Source organism: Gorilla gorilla, chromosome 7, assembly GCF_029281585.2.
Source record: "Gorilla gorilla gorilla isolate KB3781 chromosome 7, NHGRI_mGorGor1-v2.1_pri, whole genome shotgun sequence".
Classification (NCBI taxonomy): domain Eukaryota; kingdom Metazoa; phylum Chordata; class Mammalia; order Primates; family Hominidae; genus Gorilla; species Gorilla gorilla.
In genome coordinates this window covers 135,168,088-135,183,911 of record NC_073231.2, presented here as the reverse complement: position 1 = coordinate 135,183,911, position 15,824 = coordinate 135,168,088, and the positions used below count along the sequence as shown (strand labels likewise).

The 15,824-nt window shown below is 38.5% G+C and overlaps 1 long non-coding RNA gene across 1 annotated transcript in view; it reads left to right on the top strand.

Annotated features, from left to right (window-relative positions):
• Window positions 1-14,535: 14,535 nt before the first annotated feature.
• Window positions 14,536-15,824, top strand: part of LOC129524241 (uncharacterized) — a 37,617-nt gene continuing 36,328 nt past the window's right edge. The window contains exon 1 of the long non-coding RNA XR_010135048.1: window positions 14,536-15,005. This is a non-coding gene — a long non-coding RNA (uncharacterized lncRNA). The remainder of the gene's footprint in view (window positions 15,006-15,824) is intronic.

Genomic DNA, 15,824 nt, shown 5'->3' with positions numbered 1-15,824 from the left:
GGAGGTTGCAGTGAGCCGAGATCACGCCACTGCACTCCAGCCTGGCGACAGAGTGAGAGTCCGTCTCAAAAAAAAAAAAAAATTTTGGCCTTTCTTGGCTAAGTCCTCCTCCTGTCTATAGCCTCTCCAAATCTCAGAAGTCTTAGGTCAAGTTCCACCTCTTCCACGGAACTTTCTGGATGACAACAGACAGCTCTGATTAAATCCCTTTATGAGAACCACAGTGGTATTTACCCCCTTTGAACAATGACTTGATGGCGATAAATTTTGTATTTGCCTACGCATTGTCATCTTTAGTGCTTGAAGTGTTTAAATAATTGTCTAACATGTTTCTTAGCCTGGAGGAAGTCTGCAACTTCCATCTTTCTCATAAAATTCTCTCACAAATAACCTTCCTATATTTATCATAAACTATGCTTAGCATAAATTTTACTCAAGAAATTAATTTTTAGTAATTTTAATGTTAATCCAGCATATTTTATTTTAGTAATATTTATGTGCTATTCTTTGAAAATACACAAAGAAGACATGGGTTACTCTCAGCGATATCACAGCCTGGCTGAGATAAATGGTAGCGTGTGTGTGTGTTTCTTTCTATATTCTTTCAGCTTGCCAGCCAACACATATTAAACAATAACTCTGGGCCAGTTACTCCATTTGAAACCAGGGGTAGAATAAAAATTGAGGGCAGGCATATTTTACTTGTATCTATGATCATTCCTGATTTGAACTAAAAGTTGAGACTCAGGGTATGACCAAAGACTTCTAGGGCATGTCTGATAAAAAGGCCATTGGAGATTTAGCTTGTAAATTGAATTATTGTAATTTTAAGAACATATGAGTGACACATAGGATTGCCGTAAGTCATGAGCCTGCCCCCAAAAATCTGGGTATAGTAATCATGTTGTACATTAGCTGGAACTAATTTTCTCTCTGTTTATTTACCATTGAATGTTTTATTTATTCATTGAAATGAAGTTTCGCTCTTGTTGCCCAGGCTGGAGTGCAATGGCAAGATCTCGGCTCACTGCAACCTCTGCCTCCCAGGTTCAAGTGATTCTCCTGCCTCAGCCTCCTGAGTAGCTGGAATTACAGGCATGTGCCACCACACCTGGCTAATTTTTGTATTTTTAGTAGAGATGGGGTTTCTCCATATTGGTCAGGCTGGTCTCGAACTCCCGACCTCAGGTGATCCACCCACTTCAAGCCTCCCAAAGTGCTGGGATTACAGACATGAGCCACAGTGCCCAGCCAGAAATCTATTCTTTAGTAACAACACTGAATAATAATTGTTGATGACCATTTCATCAAAGGCATATTTTTCTTTTGAAGTGTGACTTCTAAAACTATAGCATTAATGAACTCTTGACCTTTCAAATAGCCTTCAGATATCTACAGCTGACCCTTCCAGGAATCATTAGGAAAACTGGATAACTTTTACTATCCCTATATTATTAAGGAGGAAACTGAATTTCAGATAGCATTGATGACCTGGACAAAGCCACACAGAAGAGCTGAAATGAGAACCAAGAACTTCTGACTGTTAGATTAGAACTTGTTATACTCTATTCTCTTTGTGTCAGAAATCCCAGAGAATAGGGGATTTACAGCAGGGTCTCTCAGCCTTGGCATTTTTGATATTTTGTGCCAAGTGATTTTTTGTTGTAGAAGAGGGGGCCTGTTAGATGTCAGTAGTATCTTCCAAGTTGTGACAATCAAAATTGTGACTAGATATGGCCAAATGTCCCTGGAGGGCAAAATCAACTCATGGTTCATAAACGCTGCCTTAGAGCATTGCTTGACATAATTTTAGTTTATTTATTTTTAATTTCTTCAACTTTTAATTTCAGGGGTACGTGTGCAGGATGTGCAGGTTTGTTACGTAGGTAAATGTGTGCCATGGTGGTTTACTGCACAGATCATCCCATTACCCAGGTATTAAGCCCAACATCCATTAGCTATTTTTCCTGATGCTCTTCCTCCCCACCAGCCCCTCACAGGTTCCCAGTGTGTGTTGTTCCCTGCCATGTGTCCATGTGTTCTCATTGATCAAACATGTGGGTGTTTGGTTTTCTGTCCCTGTGTTAGTTTGCTGAATATAATGGTTTCCAATTCCATCCCTGTCCCTGCAAAGGACATGATCTTGTTCCACTTTATGGCTGCATAGTTTTCCATGGTGTATATGTACCACATTTTCTTTATCCAGTCTATCACTGATGGGCATTTAGGTTGATTCCATGACTTTGCTTATAAATAGTGCTGCAATGAACACACATGTGCATGTATCTTTATAACAGAATGATTTATATTCCTTTGGGCATATACCCAGTAATGGGATTGCCTGGTCAAATGGTATTTCTGCCTCGAGGTCTTTGAGGAATCGCCACACTGTCTTCCACAATGGTTGAACTAATTTACATTCCCACCAACATTGTAAAAGCCTTCATTTTTCTCCACAACCTTGCCAGCATCTGTGTTTTTTTTTTTTTTTTTTTTTTTTTACTTTTTAATAATAGCCATTCTGATTGGCATGAGATGGTATCTTGTTGTGGTTTTGATTTGCATTTATCTAATGATGAGTAATGTTGAGCTTTCTTTCATATGTTTGTTGGCTGCAAGTATGTCTGCTTTTGAGAAGTGTCTGTTCATGTCCTTTGCCCACTTTTTAATAGGGTTGTTTTTTTCTTGTAAATTTGTGTAAGTTCCTTGTAGATTCTGGATATTAGACCTTTGTCACATAAATAGATTGCAAATTTTTTCTCGTATTCTGTAGGTTGTCTGTTCACTCTGATAATCATTTCTTTTGCTGTGCAGAAGTTCTTTAGTTTAATTAGATCCCATTTGTTAATTTTTGCTTTTGTTGCAATCGCTTTTGGTGTTTTTGTAATGAGATCTTTGCCCATGCCTATGTCCTGAATAGTATTGCCTAGATTTTATTTTAGGGTTTTTATAGTTTTGGGTTTTACATTTAAGTCTTTAATCCTTCTTGAATTAATTTTTGTATATGGTGTAAGGAAAGGCTCCAGTTTTAATTTTCTGCATATGGCTAGCCAGTTCTCCCAGCACCATTTATTAAATAGGAAATCCTTTCCCCATTGCTTGTTTTTGTCAGGTTTATTGAAGATCAGATGGCTGTAGGTGTGTGGCCTTATTTCTGAATTCTCTATTCTGTTGCGTTGGTCTATGTGTCTGTTTTTGTGCAAGTACCATGCTGGTTTGATTACCATAGACTTGTAGTATTGTTTGAATTTGGGTAGCCTGATGCCTCCAGCTTTGTTCTTCTTGCTTAAGATTGACTTGGCTATTTAGGCTCTTTTTTGGTTCCATATGAATTTTAAAATAGTTTTTTTCTAATTCTGTGAAGAATGTCTATGGTAGTTTAATGAGAGTAGCATTGAATCTATACATTAATTTGGGCAGTATGGCCATTTTCACAATATTGATTCTTCCTATCCATGACCATGGAATGTTTCTCCAGTTGTTTGTATGCTCTCTGATTTCTCTGAGCAGTGGTTCGTAGTTCTCCTTGAAGAGGTCCTCAACTTCCCTTGTTAGCTGTATTCCTAGGGGTATTTTATTCTTTTTGTAGCAGTTTTGAATACGAGTTCATTCATGATTTGGCTCTCTGGTTGCCTATTGTTGGTGTATAGGAACGCTAGTGATTTTTGCACACGGATTTTATATCCTGAGACTTCGCTGAAGTTGCTTATTAGCTTAATAAACTTTTGGATTGAGATGATGAGAGTTTCTAGATATTGAATCATGTCATCTGCAAACAAAGATAACTTGACTTCCTCTTTTCCTATTTGAATATCTTTATTTTTTCCTCTTGCTTGATTGCCCTGGCCAGGACTTCCAAGACAATGTTGAATAGGAGTGATGAGAGAGGGCATCCTTATCTTGTGCCAGTTTTTAAGGGGCATGCTTCCACATTTTGCCTATTCAGTTTGATATTGGCTATGTGTTTGTTGTATACGGCTCTTATTATTTTGAGGTATGTTCCTTTAATACCTAGTTTATTAAGAGTTTTAAACATGAAGGAATATTGAATTTTATTGAAGGCCTTTTCTGCATTTATTGAAATAATCATGTGGTTTTTGTCTTTAGTTCTGTTTATGTGATGAATCACATTTATTGATTTGTGTTTGTTGAATCAACCTTCCATTCCTGAGGATGAAGCCAACTTGATCATGGTGGATAAGCTTTTTGATTAATTTTTTTTAATGCCTATGTAAGGACAGTAGGAAGTGCTCACCAAACCTGAGCACAAAGCAAGATGGCAGACCCCAGCCTCATTGAAGTAGATTAGGATCATGTAATGTGTTCTGACCTATGGAATTTGAGATGTAAAGTCAACCACTTCCACCCTGGTCATTATTTCCCTGAGTGATCCTTTTTTGCTCCCTTTCTATTTTGAAGCAAACTTGGAAATCATGTCTTAGAGATCAAGGAGCCAAGAGATGAGACAAGCCTGGGTTCCTAGGTGATAGGGTGTGGCTGTGTCCCCACCCAAATCTCATCTTGAATTGTAGCTTCCATAATCCCCACATGTTGTGGAGGGACCCTGTGGGAGGTAATTGAATTATGGAGGTGGGTTTTTCCCATGCTGTTTTCATGATGGTAAATAAGTCTCATGAGATCTGATGGCTTTATAAGGGGCAATTTCCCTGCAGACATTCTCTTGCCTGCCACAATGTAAGACATGCCTTTGCTCCTTCTTCACCTTCTGCCATGATTGTAAGGCCTCCCTGGCCATGTGGAACTGTGAGTCCATTAAACCTCTTATTCTTTATAAATTATCCAGTCTTGGGTATGTCTTTATTAGCAGCGTGAGAACAGACTAATACATTGAGTAACTGGAGATTGCAGAGCACTAGCCAAACTACGTGGGACTGTGACTCGAATGAGAAAGAAACTTTCACTGTGTTGAAACAACAAAAATTGAGAGATTGTTTGTTATAGAAGTTAGCATGCTGCAAGTATTAGAATGACTTTTGTGTTATTTTTCATATCTTAATGTCTCAATTTTAATTTTAATCAAAATAATGCATAGATGTAATAGAGGTCAAATATAATTAAACATTTTAAATAATTATCTCTTGTGCCACAGATTACTTTCTGATAGTTGAGGACTCAGATCTTTCATCCCCTTCCACAATCTATCTTTCCCATATCATACTAACATGTGTTTTCTCCTACTGTAAGTATGCGAATGGTTTTGCTGCTAAACCAGAAGTGAGCAATAAACTTGTCTCCTTACGCATAACCTTTTATTCTTACGCATAACCTTTTATTCTTCCCTGGTCACTGACTCTCCCTAATCTTGTATCATTTTCCCACATTGCCTTGGTTTTCCTTTGGTCCCAGTATGATACACATATGATATATAATATATCATATATGTATATATGTGTGTATATACATATATATACTATATACACACATTTGTATATATGTGTGTATATATATATGTGTGTGTGTATATACACTTCTTTTCTGAAGGCCAGGACATCTGTACTACAGGCCTACTCATAAGCTCAAAACATCAATTAAAAAAAATTTTCAAGACCGCTCTCCCTAAGCCCCTTGTTTTGCAGTAGAATTTGGATTATTTCTCCTTAGGCTAGCTACAGAGATATCTTCCTAAGATTTCTCTACACTTTCAACTTATGTGGGATCTCCTGTTTTGTGGATCCCACATCTTTCTTTTCTTGCTTGTGTTTACCTGTGTACTGCTGCATCTCATTGAGTTTCTTTGACATAATTATTTTGAATTATTTTTTAGGCATTTCGTTTTTTTTTTCCTTTGGGATCTGTTACTGGAGAATTATTTTGTCCCTTTGGAGTCACATCTCTTCTTTTGATTCTTGTGTCCTACATTCATACCTGTGCATTTAGTGTAACAGTTACTTCTTCCAGTTTTATGGATTGGTTTTTGTAGGGACTTTTTCCTGTAGATGTATCTATAGTATTGGTGGGGTAGGATGCTTTGGCTTTGATTCCGGGTGGGCACAGTAGTATCATCTCTGTATGATTTATTCACTGTAATCAGTTTCAGTGGTATCTGTAAGTTTCTCAGTGGCTTAGGCTGCAGTTGTAAATGGAGGCTATGGTGAGTCTTTTCTGGGGAAGAGGACACCAGATGGATGGTCCTTGGGCACCAGTGGTGTTGGTAGAGGGCCAGCCTTCTGGTCCTTGAGTCCTTGGGCATCATACTTGGGAGCCAGTGGTGGGTCTGGATGGGCCAGCCCTTGGGCCTCCTGGCAGCATGGTGGGGTGCCAGCAGCAGGCTGGGCATGCAGGTACTTGGGCCCCCAGGCAGCCTGTGTAGTGTTAGCAGTGGAAATAATGGCTGCAGGACAACCTTTGGGTCTGAGTCACAGGTGGTGGTGGTGGGCTGGAAAGATCAGTTTCAGGGCCTCCCAGAAGATGCATGTGGGTGCCAGTGTTGAGCAGAGTGGGCATATTCTTGTGCCCCTGGATGGCATTGCAAGTGCCAGTGGCAGCAGGCATGGTGGACCTATCTCTAGGCTGTAGGACAGCATATGCAGGTGGTAGCTACGGGCAGAACAGGCCTGTCCTGCAGTTCCTGGAAGGCATGTGTGGGTTCTAGCAGTGGTAGGGCGAGTCCCCAGGACCCCAGGTGACATGTGTAAATGCTAATGGTGGCGGTGGCAGTGGTTGTGTTGGGCCTATCCTTAGGTCCCCAGAGGGCGTGTGCAAGCACCATCAGTGGTGAATGGGGCAGGTTGATTCCCAGGTCCCCAGGACCTGAATTATTTATTATGACTAGATATTAATTTTGAAGAGCTCTGTATTGTTCTCTGTTTTCTTTTTAGTGGCAAGCTGTTTCTGTTTCAAGGAACCAATATATTCTATGACCTTTTTCCAGATAGTCTGTTAGAGTGCCAGAGGTTAGTATTTAGACTTTCAGTTAATTCTCTATTTAAGTTATCTTACCCAGCCCTAGTTTTGCCTGATGGTCTGGAGTCCAGGGTGATCCTCTTTGGTTTGGTTATCAGCCTCTGGTCTTCCTTAGCATAAGGTGGGGGATCCTGAAGGTTCCACCACACTATATTCACTCTTTCCTCGAGTTTTCCTGTATTTAGAATAGAACTAAAAAACCCAGGGCTTTTATCATTCCTGATGCTTGCAAATGTTGAGCCAGGAATTTTACAGGCCAAACTGGCCCACTTATTGGTAGTATTTCTGTCTATATGCAGTTAAGTTGTAACTTTCTCTAATCTGAGGAGTCAGATAGTATATGACTCCTCTACTCACCTTCACTTTTTCCAGATCTTAGCTGAAATTGCTGATATATTGTTGTTTCCTCTCTTGATCAATTTGTCTTGTGTTCCTTTGCTTTCATTTTGTCTGGGTTTTTTGAGAAATGAGGGATGTTTGTAGTCTATTGATCATTTTTAACCTGAAGTCCCCTTCAGGAATATAACTTTTTTGATTTACCTTTTAATGCAAAAGGGATCATCCAAAGGGGTTTTTGAAGACCAGGAATGCTTTAGATTCTTTGCCCTCCTGAATTGCTGAATTGTCCCTCTAAATCAGCCTTTAGGAGCCAATTGATTTGTCCAAGCCATCTTGAATAAACAAGACTTTTCATAATGTAGACTCTGAGGCAAGGCCAATGTTTGGGCGTGGGACCTGTGTGGTATCGCAGGGCACTGCTCTCAGAAGCATTCTGAGCTGGTTTAACCTTCTGTTGTCTCTGTCTTCAAACTTCTTTTTTAAACGTAGTGTCCCATTTTGTTTGCTCAAGCCCCCAAAATATGAAATTGCCCTAATCTGAAGTGTAAAATTATGATGTTTAAATATAATTTTTTTGATCACGAAGTCCCAGGGCTCTCCAGCTTAAGTTTTCTTCTGTAAATTCCTTGCCTGTAGCCATGTAACTGCTGGCTCATTTTTTCCCTCCCTCCCTCCCTCTCACTCTCTTTCTTAAAAAAAAAAATATATATATATTTTATTACACTTATTATATATTATATTATATATGTAATATATATATATTTACTTTCCAACTTTTAGTTCAAGGGGTACATGTGCAGGTTTGTTACATGAGTAAATTGCTTATCATAGCGTTTTGGTGTACAGATAATTTTGTCATCCAGATAACCAGCATAATACCCAAGAGTATTTTTTCAAGAGCAGTTTTTCAATGCTCATTTTTAAGGATGGGTAGCTCACTGTCTTCTTAGCGATTTCCTTCCTTTCTGGCCCTACCTCACTGATAGAAGGTTCTGTCTTACCTCAATATGAAATATTTATCTTTCATTTAATCTATGTTCATTCTGTGTTTTATATAACAAATTCAGCAAATTATATGTGACAAACAAATATATATTTCTGTTTTTATTCTAAAAGACATACACATCATGGCAATGTTGGAAAATGTTGAAAACCATAAAATATAATTACTGCTAATTTCTCGATTGAGAAATAAGCATTTTTAACCTGTTGACATATTTCTTTTTTATCTTTTTGTATGCATAGCTAGTAACAATAACACTGATAAGGGTAGTAGCTGATTTACTTAGTGTTTTTAATGTGCTAGGGATTGCGCTAACTGCTTTAAAAGAATTACTGCACTCATTAGACAGACAAATATAATTAAAGAGAAATGGGTTTATTTTGCATACATGTAAAGATTTTAATGTATATGTAGTTCTTTGCTTTTGTTCCACTGAATAACATATTGTCAGCACTTTTCAAAATTAACAAATTATTTTAAATTTGTTTTTATTTTATTTTTTATAATTTCGACTTTTATTTTAGATTCAAACGGTACATGTGCAGGTTGTTACGAGGGTGTATTGTGTGATGCATCCCCTGATCTCGTGATCTGCCCGCCTCAGCCTCCCATAGTACTGGGATTACAGGCCTGAGCCACTGCACCCGGCCCATATTTTCTTTATTCAATCCACCATGGATGGGCACATAGATTGATTCCATACCTTTCCTATTGTGAATCATGTTGCAATAAACATATGAGTGCATGTGTCTTTTTGGTAAAATGATTTCTTTTCTTTTGGCTATATGCCCAGTAATGGGATTTCTGGATCAATTGATAGTTCTGTCTGAAGTTCTTTGAGACATCTTCAAACTGTTTCCACAGTGGCTGAGCTAATTTACATTCCCACCAAAAGCGTGTGTTTCCTTTTCTCCGTAGCCTTGCCAGCATGGATTGTTTTTTTTGACTTTTTAATAATAATTATTCTGAGTGGTGTGAGATGGTTTTGATTTGCATTTCTCTGATGGTTCGTGATGTTGAGCATTTTTTCGTATGTTTGTTGGCCACACGTGTGTCTTCTTTTGAGAAGGGTCTGTTCTGTCTTTTGCCCACTTTTTAATGGAGTTATTTGTTTTTTTCTCATTGAATTGTTTACATTCCTTATAGACTGTAGATATTAGACCTTTGTTAGATGCATAGTTTGCAAATATTTGTTCTCGTTCTGTAGGTTGCCTGTTTATTCTGTTGATAGTTTCATTTGCTGTGCATAAACTCTTTAGTTTGATTAGGTCCCACCTATCAATTTTCTTTTTTGTTGCAGTTGCATCAGAAATAAGAAAATTAAAAAAAACCCACAATTACTCTATGGACAGAAAATGATGATGGGTCATTTCATTCCTTTTGCAGAATGCCAAGATGTGTGACCTTGGGAAAATCACTTTCTTCTTAAAATTATAGTTTCTTCTTTTGTAAAATATGTATCTAGTACTTCCCCTTCATTTGCAGTTTCACTTCCTGTAGTCTGAAAATATTAGATGGAAAATTTCAGAAGTAAACAACTCTTAGGTTTTAAATTGCACATCATTCTGGGTATTGTTATAAATGCTCTATTTTATTATTAGAGTTATTGCTGTTAATCTCTTACTGTGAATAATTTATAAAGTAGACTTTATTATAGATGTGTATATAGAGAAAAAACAGTATATATAAAGTTTGGTACTGTCATGGCTTTAGGCATCCACTGGGGGTCTTGGGAGGTATCCCCCACAGATAAGTGGGGCCAACTGTAATCTAATATCTGCCTTGTCTACCTTTCAGGATTATGAGGGTGAACAACAAAAATAAAAACAACAACCATCGATTGCTACCATTGAAACCCTTTTCTGTGTTAGACTTTCACACACATTTTTATCACTTACTATGATTATTTTACCAATCCAATAAAGCAGGTGAAATACTGCTTTCTGTAAGAGAAAATTGAGGCTTGAAAGTGTATGTGGCTTGCTGAAGGACATCGAGGAGGAGCTGGTCAGTTGGGTGATAAGCTCAGAGCCCATGCCTGATACAATTCTGGATGTAGGAGAGCTGCCTCCCTTCAAAGGGCATGTATTTGTGGCAAACATTTGCTCCATTCATTTCCTAGGATGAACTTTCAAAAGTTTTACTCCTTCGGACGACCTCTTCTTTTTCATGTTGTTTGGTTCTGGAATATATGTTACCTGTTGCAAGAACTCTGGGGCTGCATTTAAGCAGCATCCATGGAGAGATGTACACCTTAAAATGGACTGGTAATGATTCAGGATTTGTAACTTTTAAAAGGCTGAAAAAGGGAGTAAACAAATTTATCCTTCTGCCTCTTATTTATCTCTCACCACAACCTCAATATTCTTGATATCTTCCTCAAAATCCATCATGAAACACAACTTGAGTGTCTATTCATAGCCTCTTTGAGGCTATGATGGATACAGAGTTTACTCCTAAACCTTCCCCTCTGATTTTACTTTTAAAAGTGCAGTGATCACTTTTCTCTTGAAAAATGAAACCTTCATTCAATACCTTTTATTTAGTCAAGTCACTGCTGTGGCTTTGGTGTCCAAAGTTCTCTTGGAAAATATTGTACGTTCTCATTTTCTCGGCTGGGTCTAGCCTTACTTTGGGCAATAAAATAAAATAAAATAAAATAAAATAAAATAAAATAAAATAAAATAAAAATAAAATGTAAGAAGTCATATAGACCAGTTCTAAGCAGAAGCTTTAAGAACCATTGCATGATCCTTTTGTGCCTTTATTCATTCTACCTATAGAACATCAATTCCCAGGTAAGGGATGCTCCTTCAGCCTTTGTTCTGGAAGCAATAAAATGAGGATCAGAGGACAGTCCACTGTGATGGGCATATAACATGGGTCAGAAATAAACCTTTATTGCTCTAACCCACTGAGATGTCTGGGGGCTTATTTGTTATAGTCGCATGGTTTCTACAATGCTGACTGATACAGTGGGTTATGCCTATGGCTTTCCTTTTATTCAATCAGAAATGAACAATCATTTGTTATTACTCCAGCTCTTCAAATATGTGTGACTGTGCACTGCAGAATGCTCTATGCTATAGCAATGGTTCTTAACCTTGGCTATCCATTAGAAAAATCTAAGAAAGTTCTGTCTGTTTTGTTTAATGTGAATCCTCCGGCTCCATTCAGGACCAAATGAGTTGGAATTTCAGGGTGTAAGTCCCCAAGCATTGGTATCTTAAAAAGCTCTGTAGGAGTTTGTATAATGAAGACAGGAGTGAGAACTATTTCTCTAGAGGGAAAGAAGTCTGGATTCTTCAGAGATAAAGGCAGTCACTGAAATAAACCATCCACTTGACAGAAAAGCAGTAGATCAGAAAAATTCCAGGAAAAAGGAAAAATAATGATGTGACTGACACAAATGAAGAAAGAAAAAGTGAGTGCCTGTCCCTAGGCCAGTTTTGCAGCAAGAAGAAGACAGTCTGAGAGCCACTGAGGCATCTGGCATGGAGTAAGGAAGGTAATAGATTTTATGCCAGTGGGGAATAGAAGCTCTCAGAAATTAATTGTAACCTATGTTTCAAGGAGTTCCATAACATCAAGAAAGACCAAAATAATTTCTCCTTTTTATGTGTTCAACCATCATCACACAGCTAGAATCTACTCATAGGAAATTAGTAGTGCAAGGAAAAAAATAGGGTTTCCAACTTCATATATTAGCTGTTATTTTAGTATTGTATTATATCAAAGATTAACCATATAATTTTGGATAAAAGTGAAGTTGCAAATTTCCAGAAGTGTTAGGAAAAGGGAGAACAAAATATTATAAGTAATAATATTCTATGGATATTGCTATGTTTGGAAGTAGGTGTACAAATGCACTAACACTGGCATTACCAGTTCATTGAGAACAAAACACAAGGTTACACATTGTGACATATATAGTGGCTATAAAATTCAACGTGTCTCTACAAGATCAGTCAAGTCGGGGAGATAAGATAGCCTCAGAAGATCAAAGTGTATAGCCTTTTACTCTTGAGTAAATTATACCTATCCACTCATCCATCCATCCATCTTTCCTACATTTATTGAGCATTCAGTATTCATTCATTTAATTCTTTCAGTCAACACTTATTGAGAGCATACATATGTCAGGCACTAATGCCAGGTTAAAAAAATTCCCAATATATGCTTATCTCATGAGATATAGTGAAAACCAAATAAGATAATGTAGATAGAAAGGCTAAATGTATACATTTTTTTCCTTGAGATGGAGTCTCACTCTGTCACCCAGGCTGGAGTGCAATGGCGTGCAATCTTGGCTCACTGCAGCCTCTGTCTCCTGGGTTCAAGCAATTCTCCTGCCTCAGCCCCCCAAGTAGTTGGGATTACAGGTGCACAAACCACACCCAGCTAATTTTTTGTATTTTTAGTAGAGACAGGGCTTCACCATGTTGGCCAGGCTGTCCTTGAACTCCTGACCTCAGGTGATCTGCCAGCATTGGACTCCCAAAGTGCTGGGGTTACAGGCATGAGCCACCATGCCCAGCCTTATATGTATATTTTGACAAGCTATTTAGACATAAACGATTATTATCATCCAATCTCTAGTATCACTGCTCTGTCATCCAATGTTCTGATATTTTTCAATCTGTTGACAGGCACAAATATTTCCCAGGACTCCATAGGCCAGCAATTTAAAAACTGGAAACATTCATAAATATACAAGTTGACTAATTAGTCCTTAATTAGTTAGCAGATTGCATATTTTAATCACCCTAAGATATATTGGTTAATGTCATGAAATGAAAATAAAAGTTTGGATGCATTATATTAGGTCAAAATTTACATAAAGACTTGATTAAAATATTTAATGGCACCTGCCAATCTGAGGCATGGCTAGCCAGACAGTCAGTGGCATTTATGAGATCTTGCTGCTCGTTGGCAGTTTGGGCATCAAATTAACAGGTTATCTCTTAATTCAATCAAGGAAAACTGGAATATTTTAAACACCTATAATATTGCAAGATCTTTACTGAGCACTCTGTAAAGAAATGTAAGCATTATCAGCCTGTGTTGCATTTGAAGAAACTGAATTTGCTGTGCATTCGAATAGCATAGAAAGGTGAAGAAACTAGCCTGAGATCATTCAGATGAAACATAGGTTGACAGTGGTTATGCATGTCCAGAAGACAAATCTTATCCTAGTTGATTTGTTATGAATTATCCATAGAACTTCTGCCTGAGGGTCCTGGCTTACAAGGTGACTGAACCCCCATGTTGATCGTTTCCTTGTTTCAGAAGCTGGTCCTTGAGTTTTCCCATTTGAAAATTCGGCTTATTTGTAACATGCATCCCATGCTAATGAAATCAATTGAGAACAATGCAAACATCAAGATGTCCATTTATTAATTTAAAATGAAAAAGAAAAAATTGTCTTGACAGCATAAGATTTTTGAGTCCTCTGGTGAACATGTTTCTTGCCGAAACCACAGGCAAATAAATCTGAGGATTCCTTAATGTATGTACCTTAAGGAACATACATTGAACAAACTCTCTTAAAAATGGAGTGATACCTGTTAAGGGGGGTTAAGTTATACTTAACCTTCTAATCAAAAGGCACTTTGTTTCAGACAGAGCTGGAGACTCTCAATTACTGCTATTGGTGCTTTGTGACCTTGTATTTACACTGCGCTGATTCAGTTGACAGGGAAAGTCAAGATAGGACAATCCTAAATTACTTCTGGCATCTCACACCTTACAAAGTCTGCCTGCCTCTAGGCTGTTGCTTTTCAACCTCCAATTTAGTTATATTTTGTTTGCTATTAGTCACTGAACTGATCTTGGATCTCTCAGCTCTTCCCTTGGTTCTCTCTAGGACTATGTATCTGATGTACAATTTTAGTTAATAATTTTTCTGACCTTGATTTCAGCCCCAAGAACCCAACTTTCCTAAAATGGTCCAACTAAGTGGGAGTACCCCTGATTCCACCTTGTTGGAAGAGGTAAATGTTCATTGTCTTCTCTCTCCCAAGCTTCCTCTCACACAAAATCCATTTTTATTTCAGTATTTTTTTCTCAGATACATTCACATCTCTGATTTTCTTGCACTTAAGGCTTTTTTCTTTTAGCTTTTCTTGCAGTTAAGAGGACGTGTGAGTAGATTGCCGGGGTCTTGTTCCTTCCGTATTTTCCCGGAGAAATGGTTCAGTTGAACATAGGCTTCTGAAGATATCTGATCTCATTCACTACATGTCGATTTTACTTGGTTATATCTCAGAGTTTAGAGCTGCTCTATTTTTTCCTTTATGCCACTTAATAAAAGAATAGTACCTTTGGGGATATTCCTTTATAATTTATAAATTATTTTCATGCTCATTCTCTCATCTCTGAATAGCCCCTGAAAAGGAGACTGCTGTGGAGTAAATACCTCATTTCAGTGATTTTTTGGATTTTCCCCTTACATCTGTGCTTTTGTGACTTGGCTGGAAATATCAGAGCAACTGACAGAGGCCACATAGTGTCTCTAGACAAGGAGACTGAGAAAAGACAAAAGAAACATTAAAAAACAAAATTAACAATAAAAACAAAAGCAGACTTTACAGAAGGAAGAAAGCTGGGCAAATGTCCAGGCTCTGCACATGTTGCATCAGCTTCAGAAAGAAATCCTCTCGGCCAAAGCACGTGGAGTCAGAATCTTTGCCAATGGGCTGCACAAATGAGGATTTGGATGTACAAATGGCATTGCCTAGTGAGTTACTGGCACGTTCCTGTGCTTTCCATGCTCCTGTAAATTCTCCTCGAAAGGTGAATTGTTTTTAACAATCAAAGCCTGGCTTTGATGGTAGCTGCCATGAGGCAGGCCTTAGCCCCGGGGTCTGCACATGGACCCTCCTGCTTGCTCTGATCACTCACACCCCGCGCCTCAGTCCCCATCCAGCAACTGCTGTGTCCTCCCCTTCCCGTGGCTTCTTTTTCTCTAAGTGGGATTTCTCCCAGTTTGGGCCCTGCTCAGCTGCCTCAGTTGGCAATAGCTATTGGGAATGGGTGTTCAGAGCCTCCAGCTGCCTCCCCAAGGCAGCCAGTACTCCACCCTTCTCAAAAGCTCTGCATGTCTGGCTTGTCTTTCTGCTTTGTGTCTCTCTTTTCTCTTATTCACAAATATACTACTTAAAAATAAAATTTAACGAACAAAGAACCTCCCTGCTCACACCATGTTTTTGCTCATACCTATGCAGAGTCTTTCCATTATCTTTGATGCCAGGCCTAGCATCCCAGGTGCGGAAGTTTGGGCCTCTCACGATGCAGCAATGAGTGCCCACAGCACGTGGCCTGAGCATTTCTCTTGGCAAATGTCATTGCTTGCTGTGTGTGGTGCTACGGGGGTGTGAGTCTTCTGACTTTCAGCCTCTTGAGGGCTGGGTCCACGTCTGCATGTCTGACTGAATCTGATACTTCTCACAGCACAAGGCAGAGCTCCTGATTCAGGGTATATGTTCAGTGAATATTTGCTGCATGCAAAAAAGAATGAATGAGTTATCTGAGTAACATTGTACATCCGAGCAAAGCA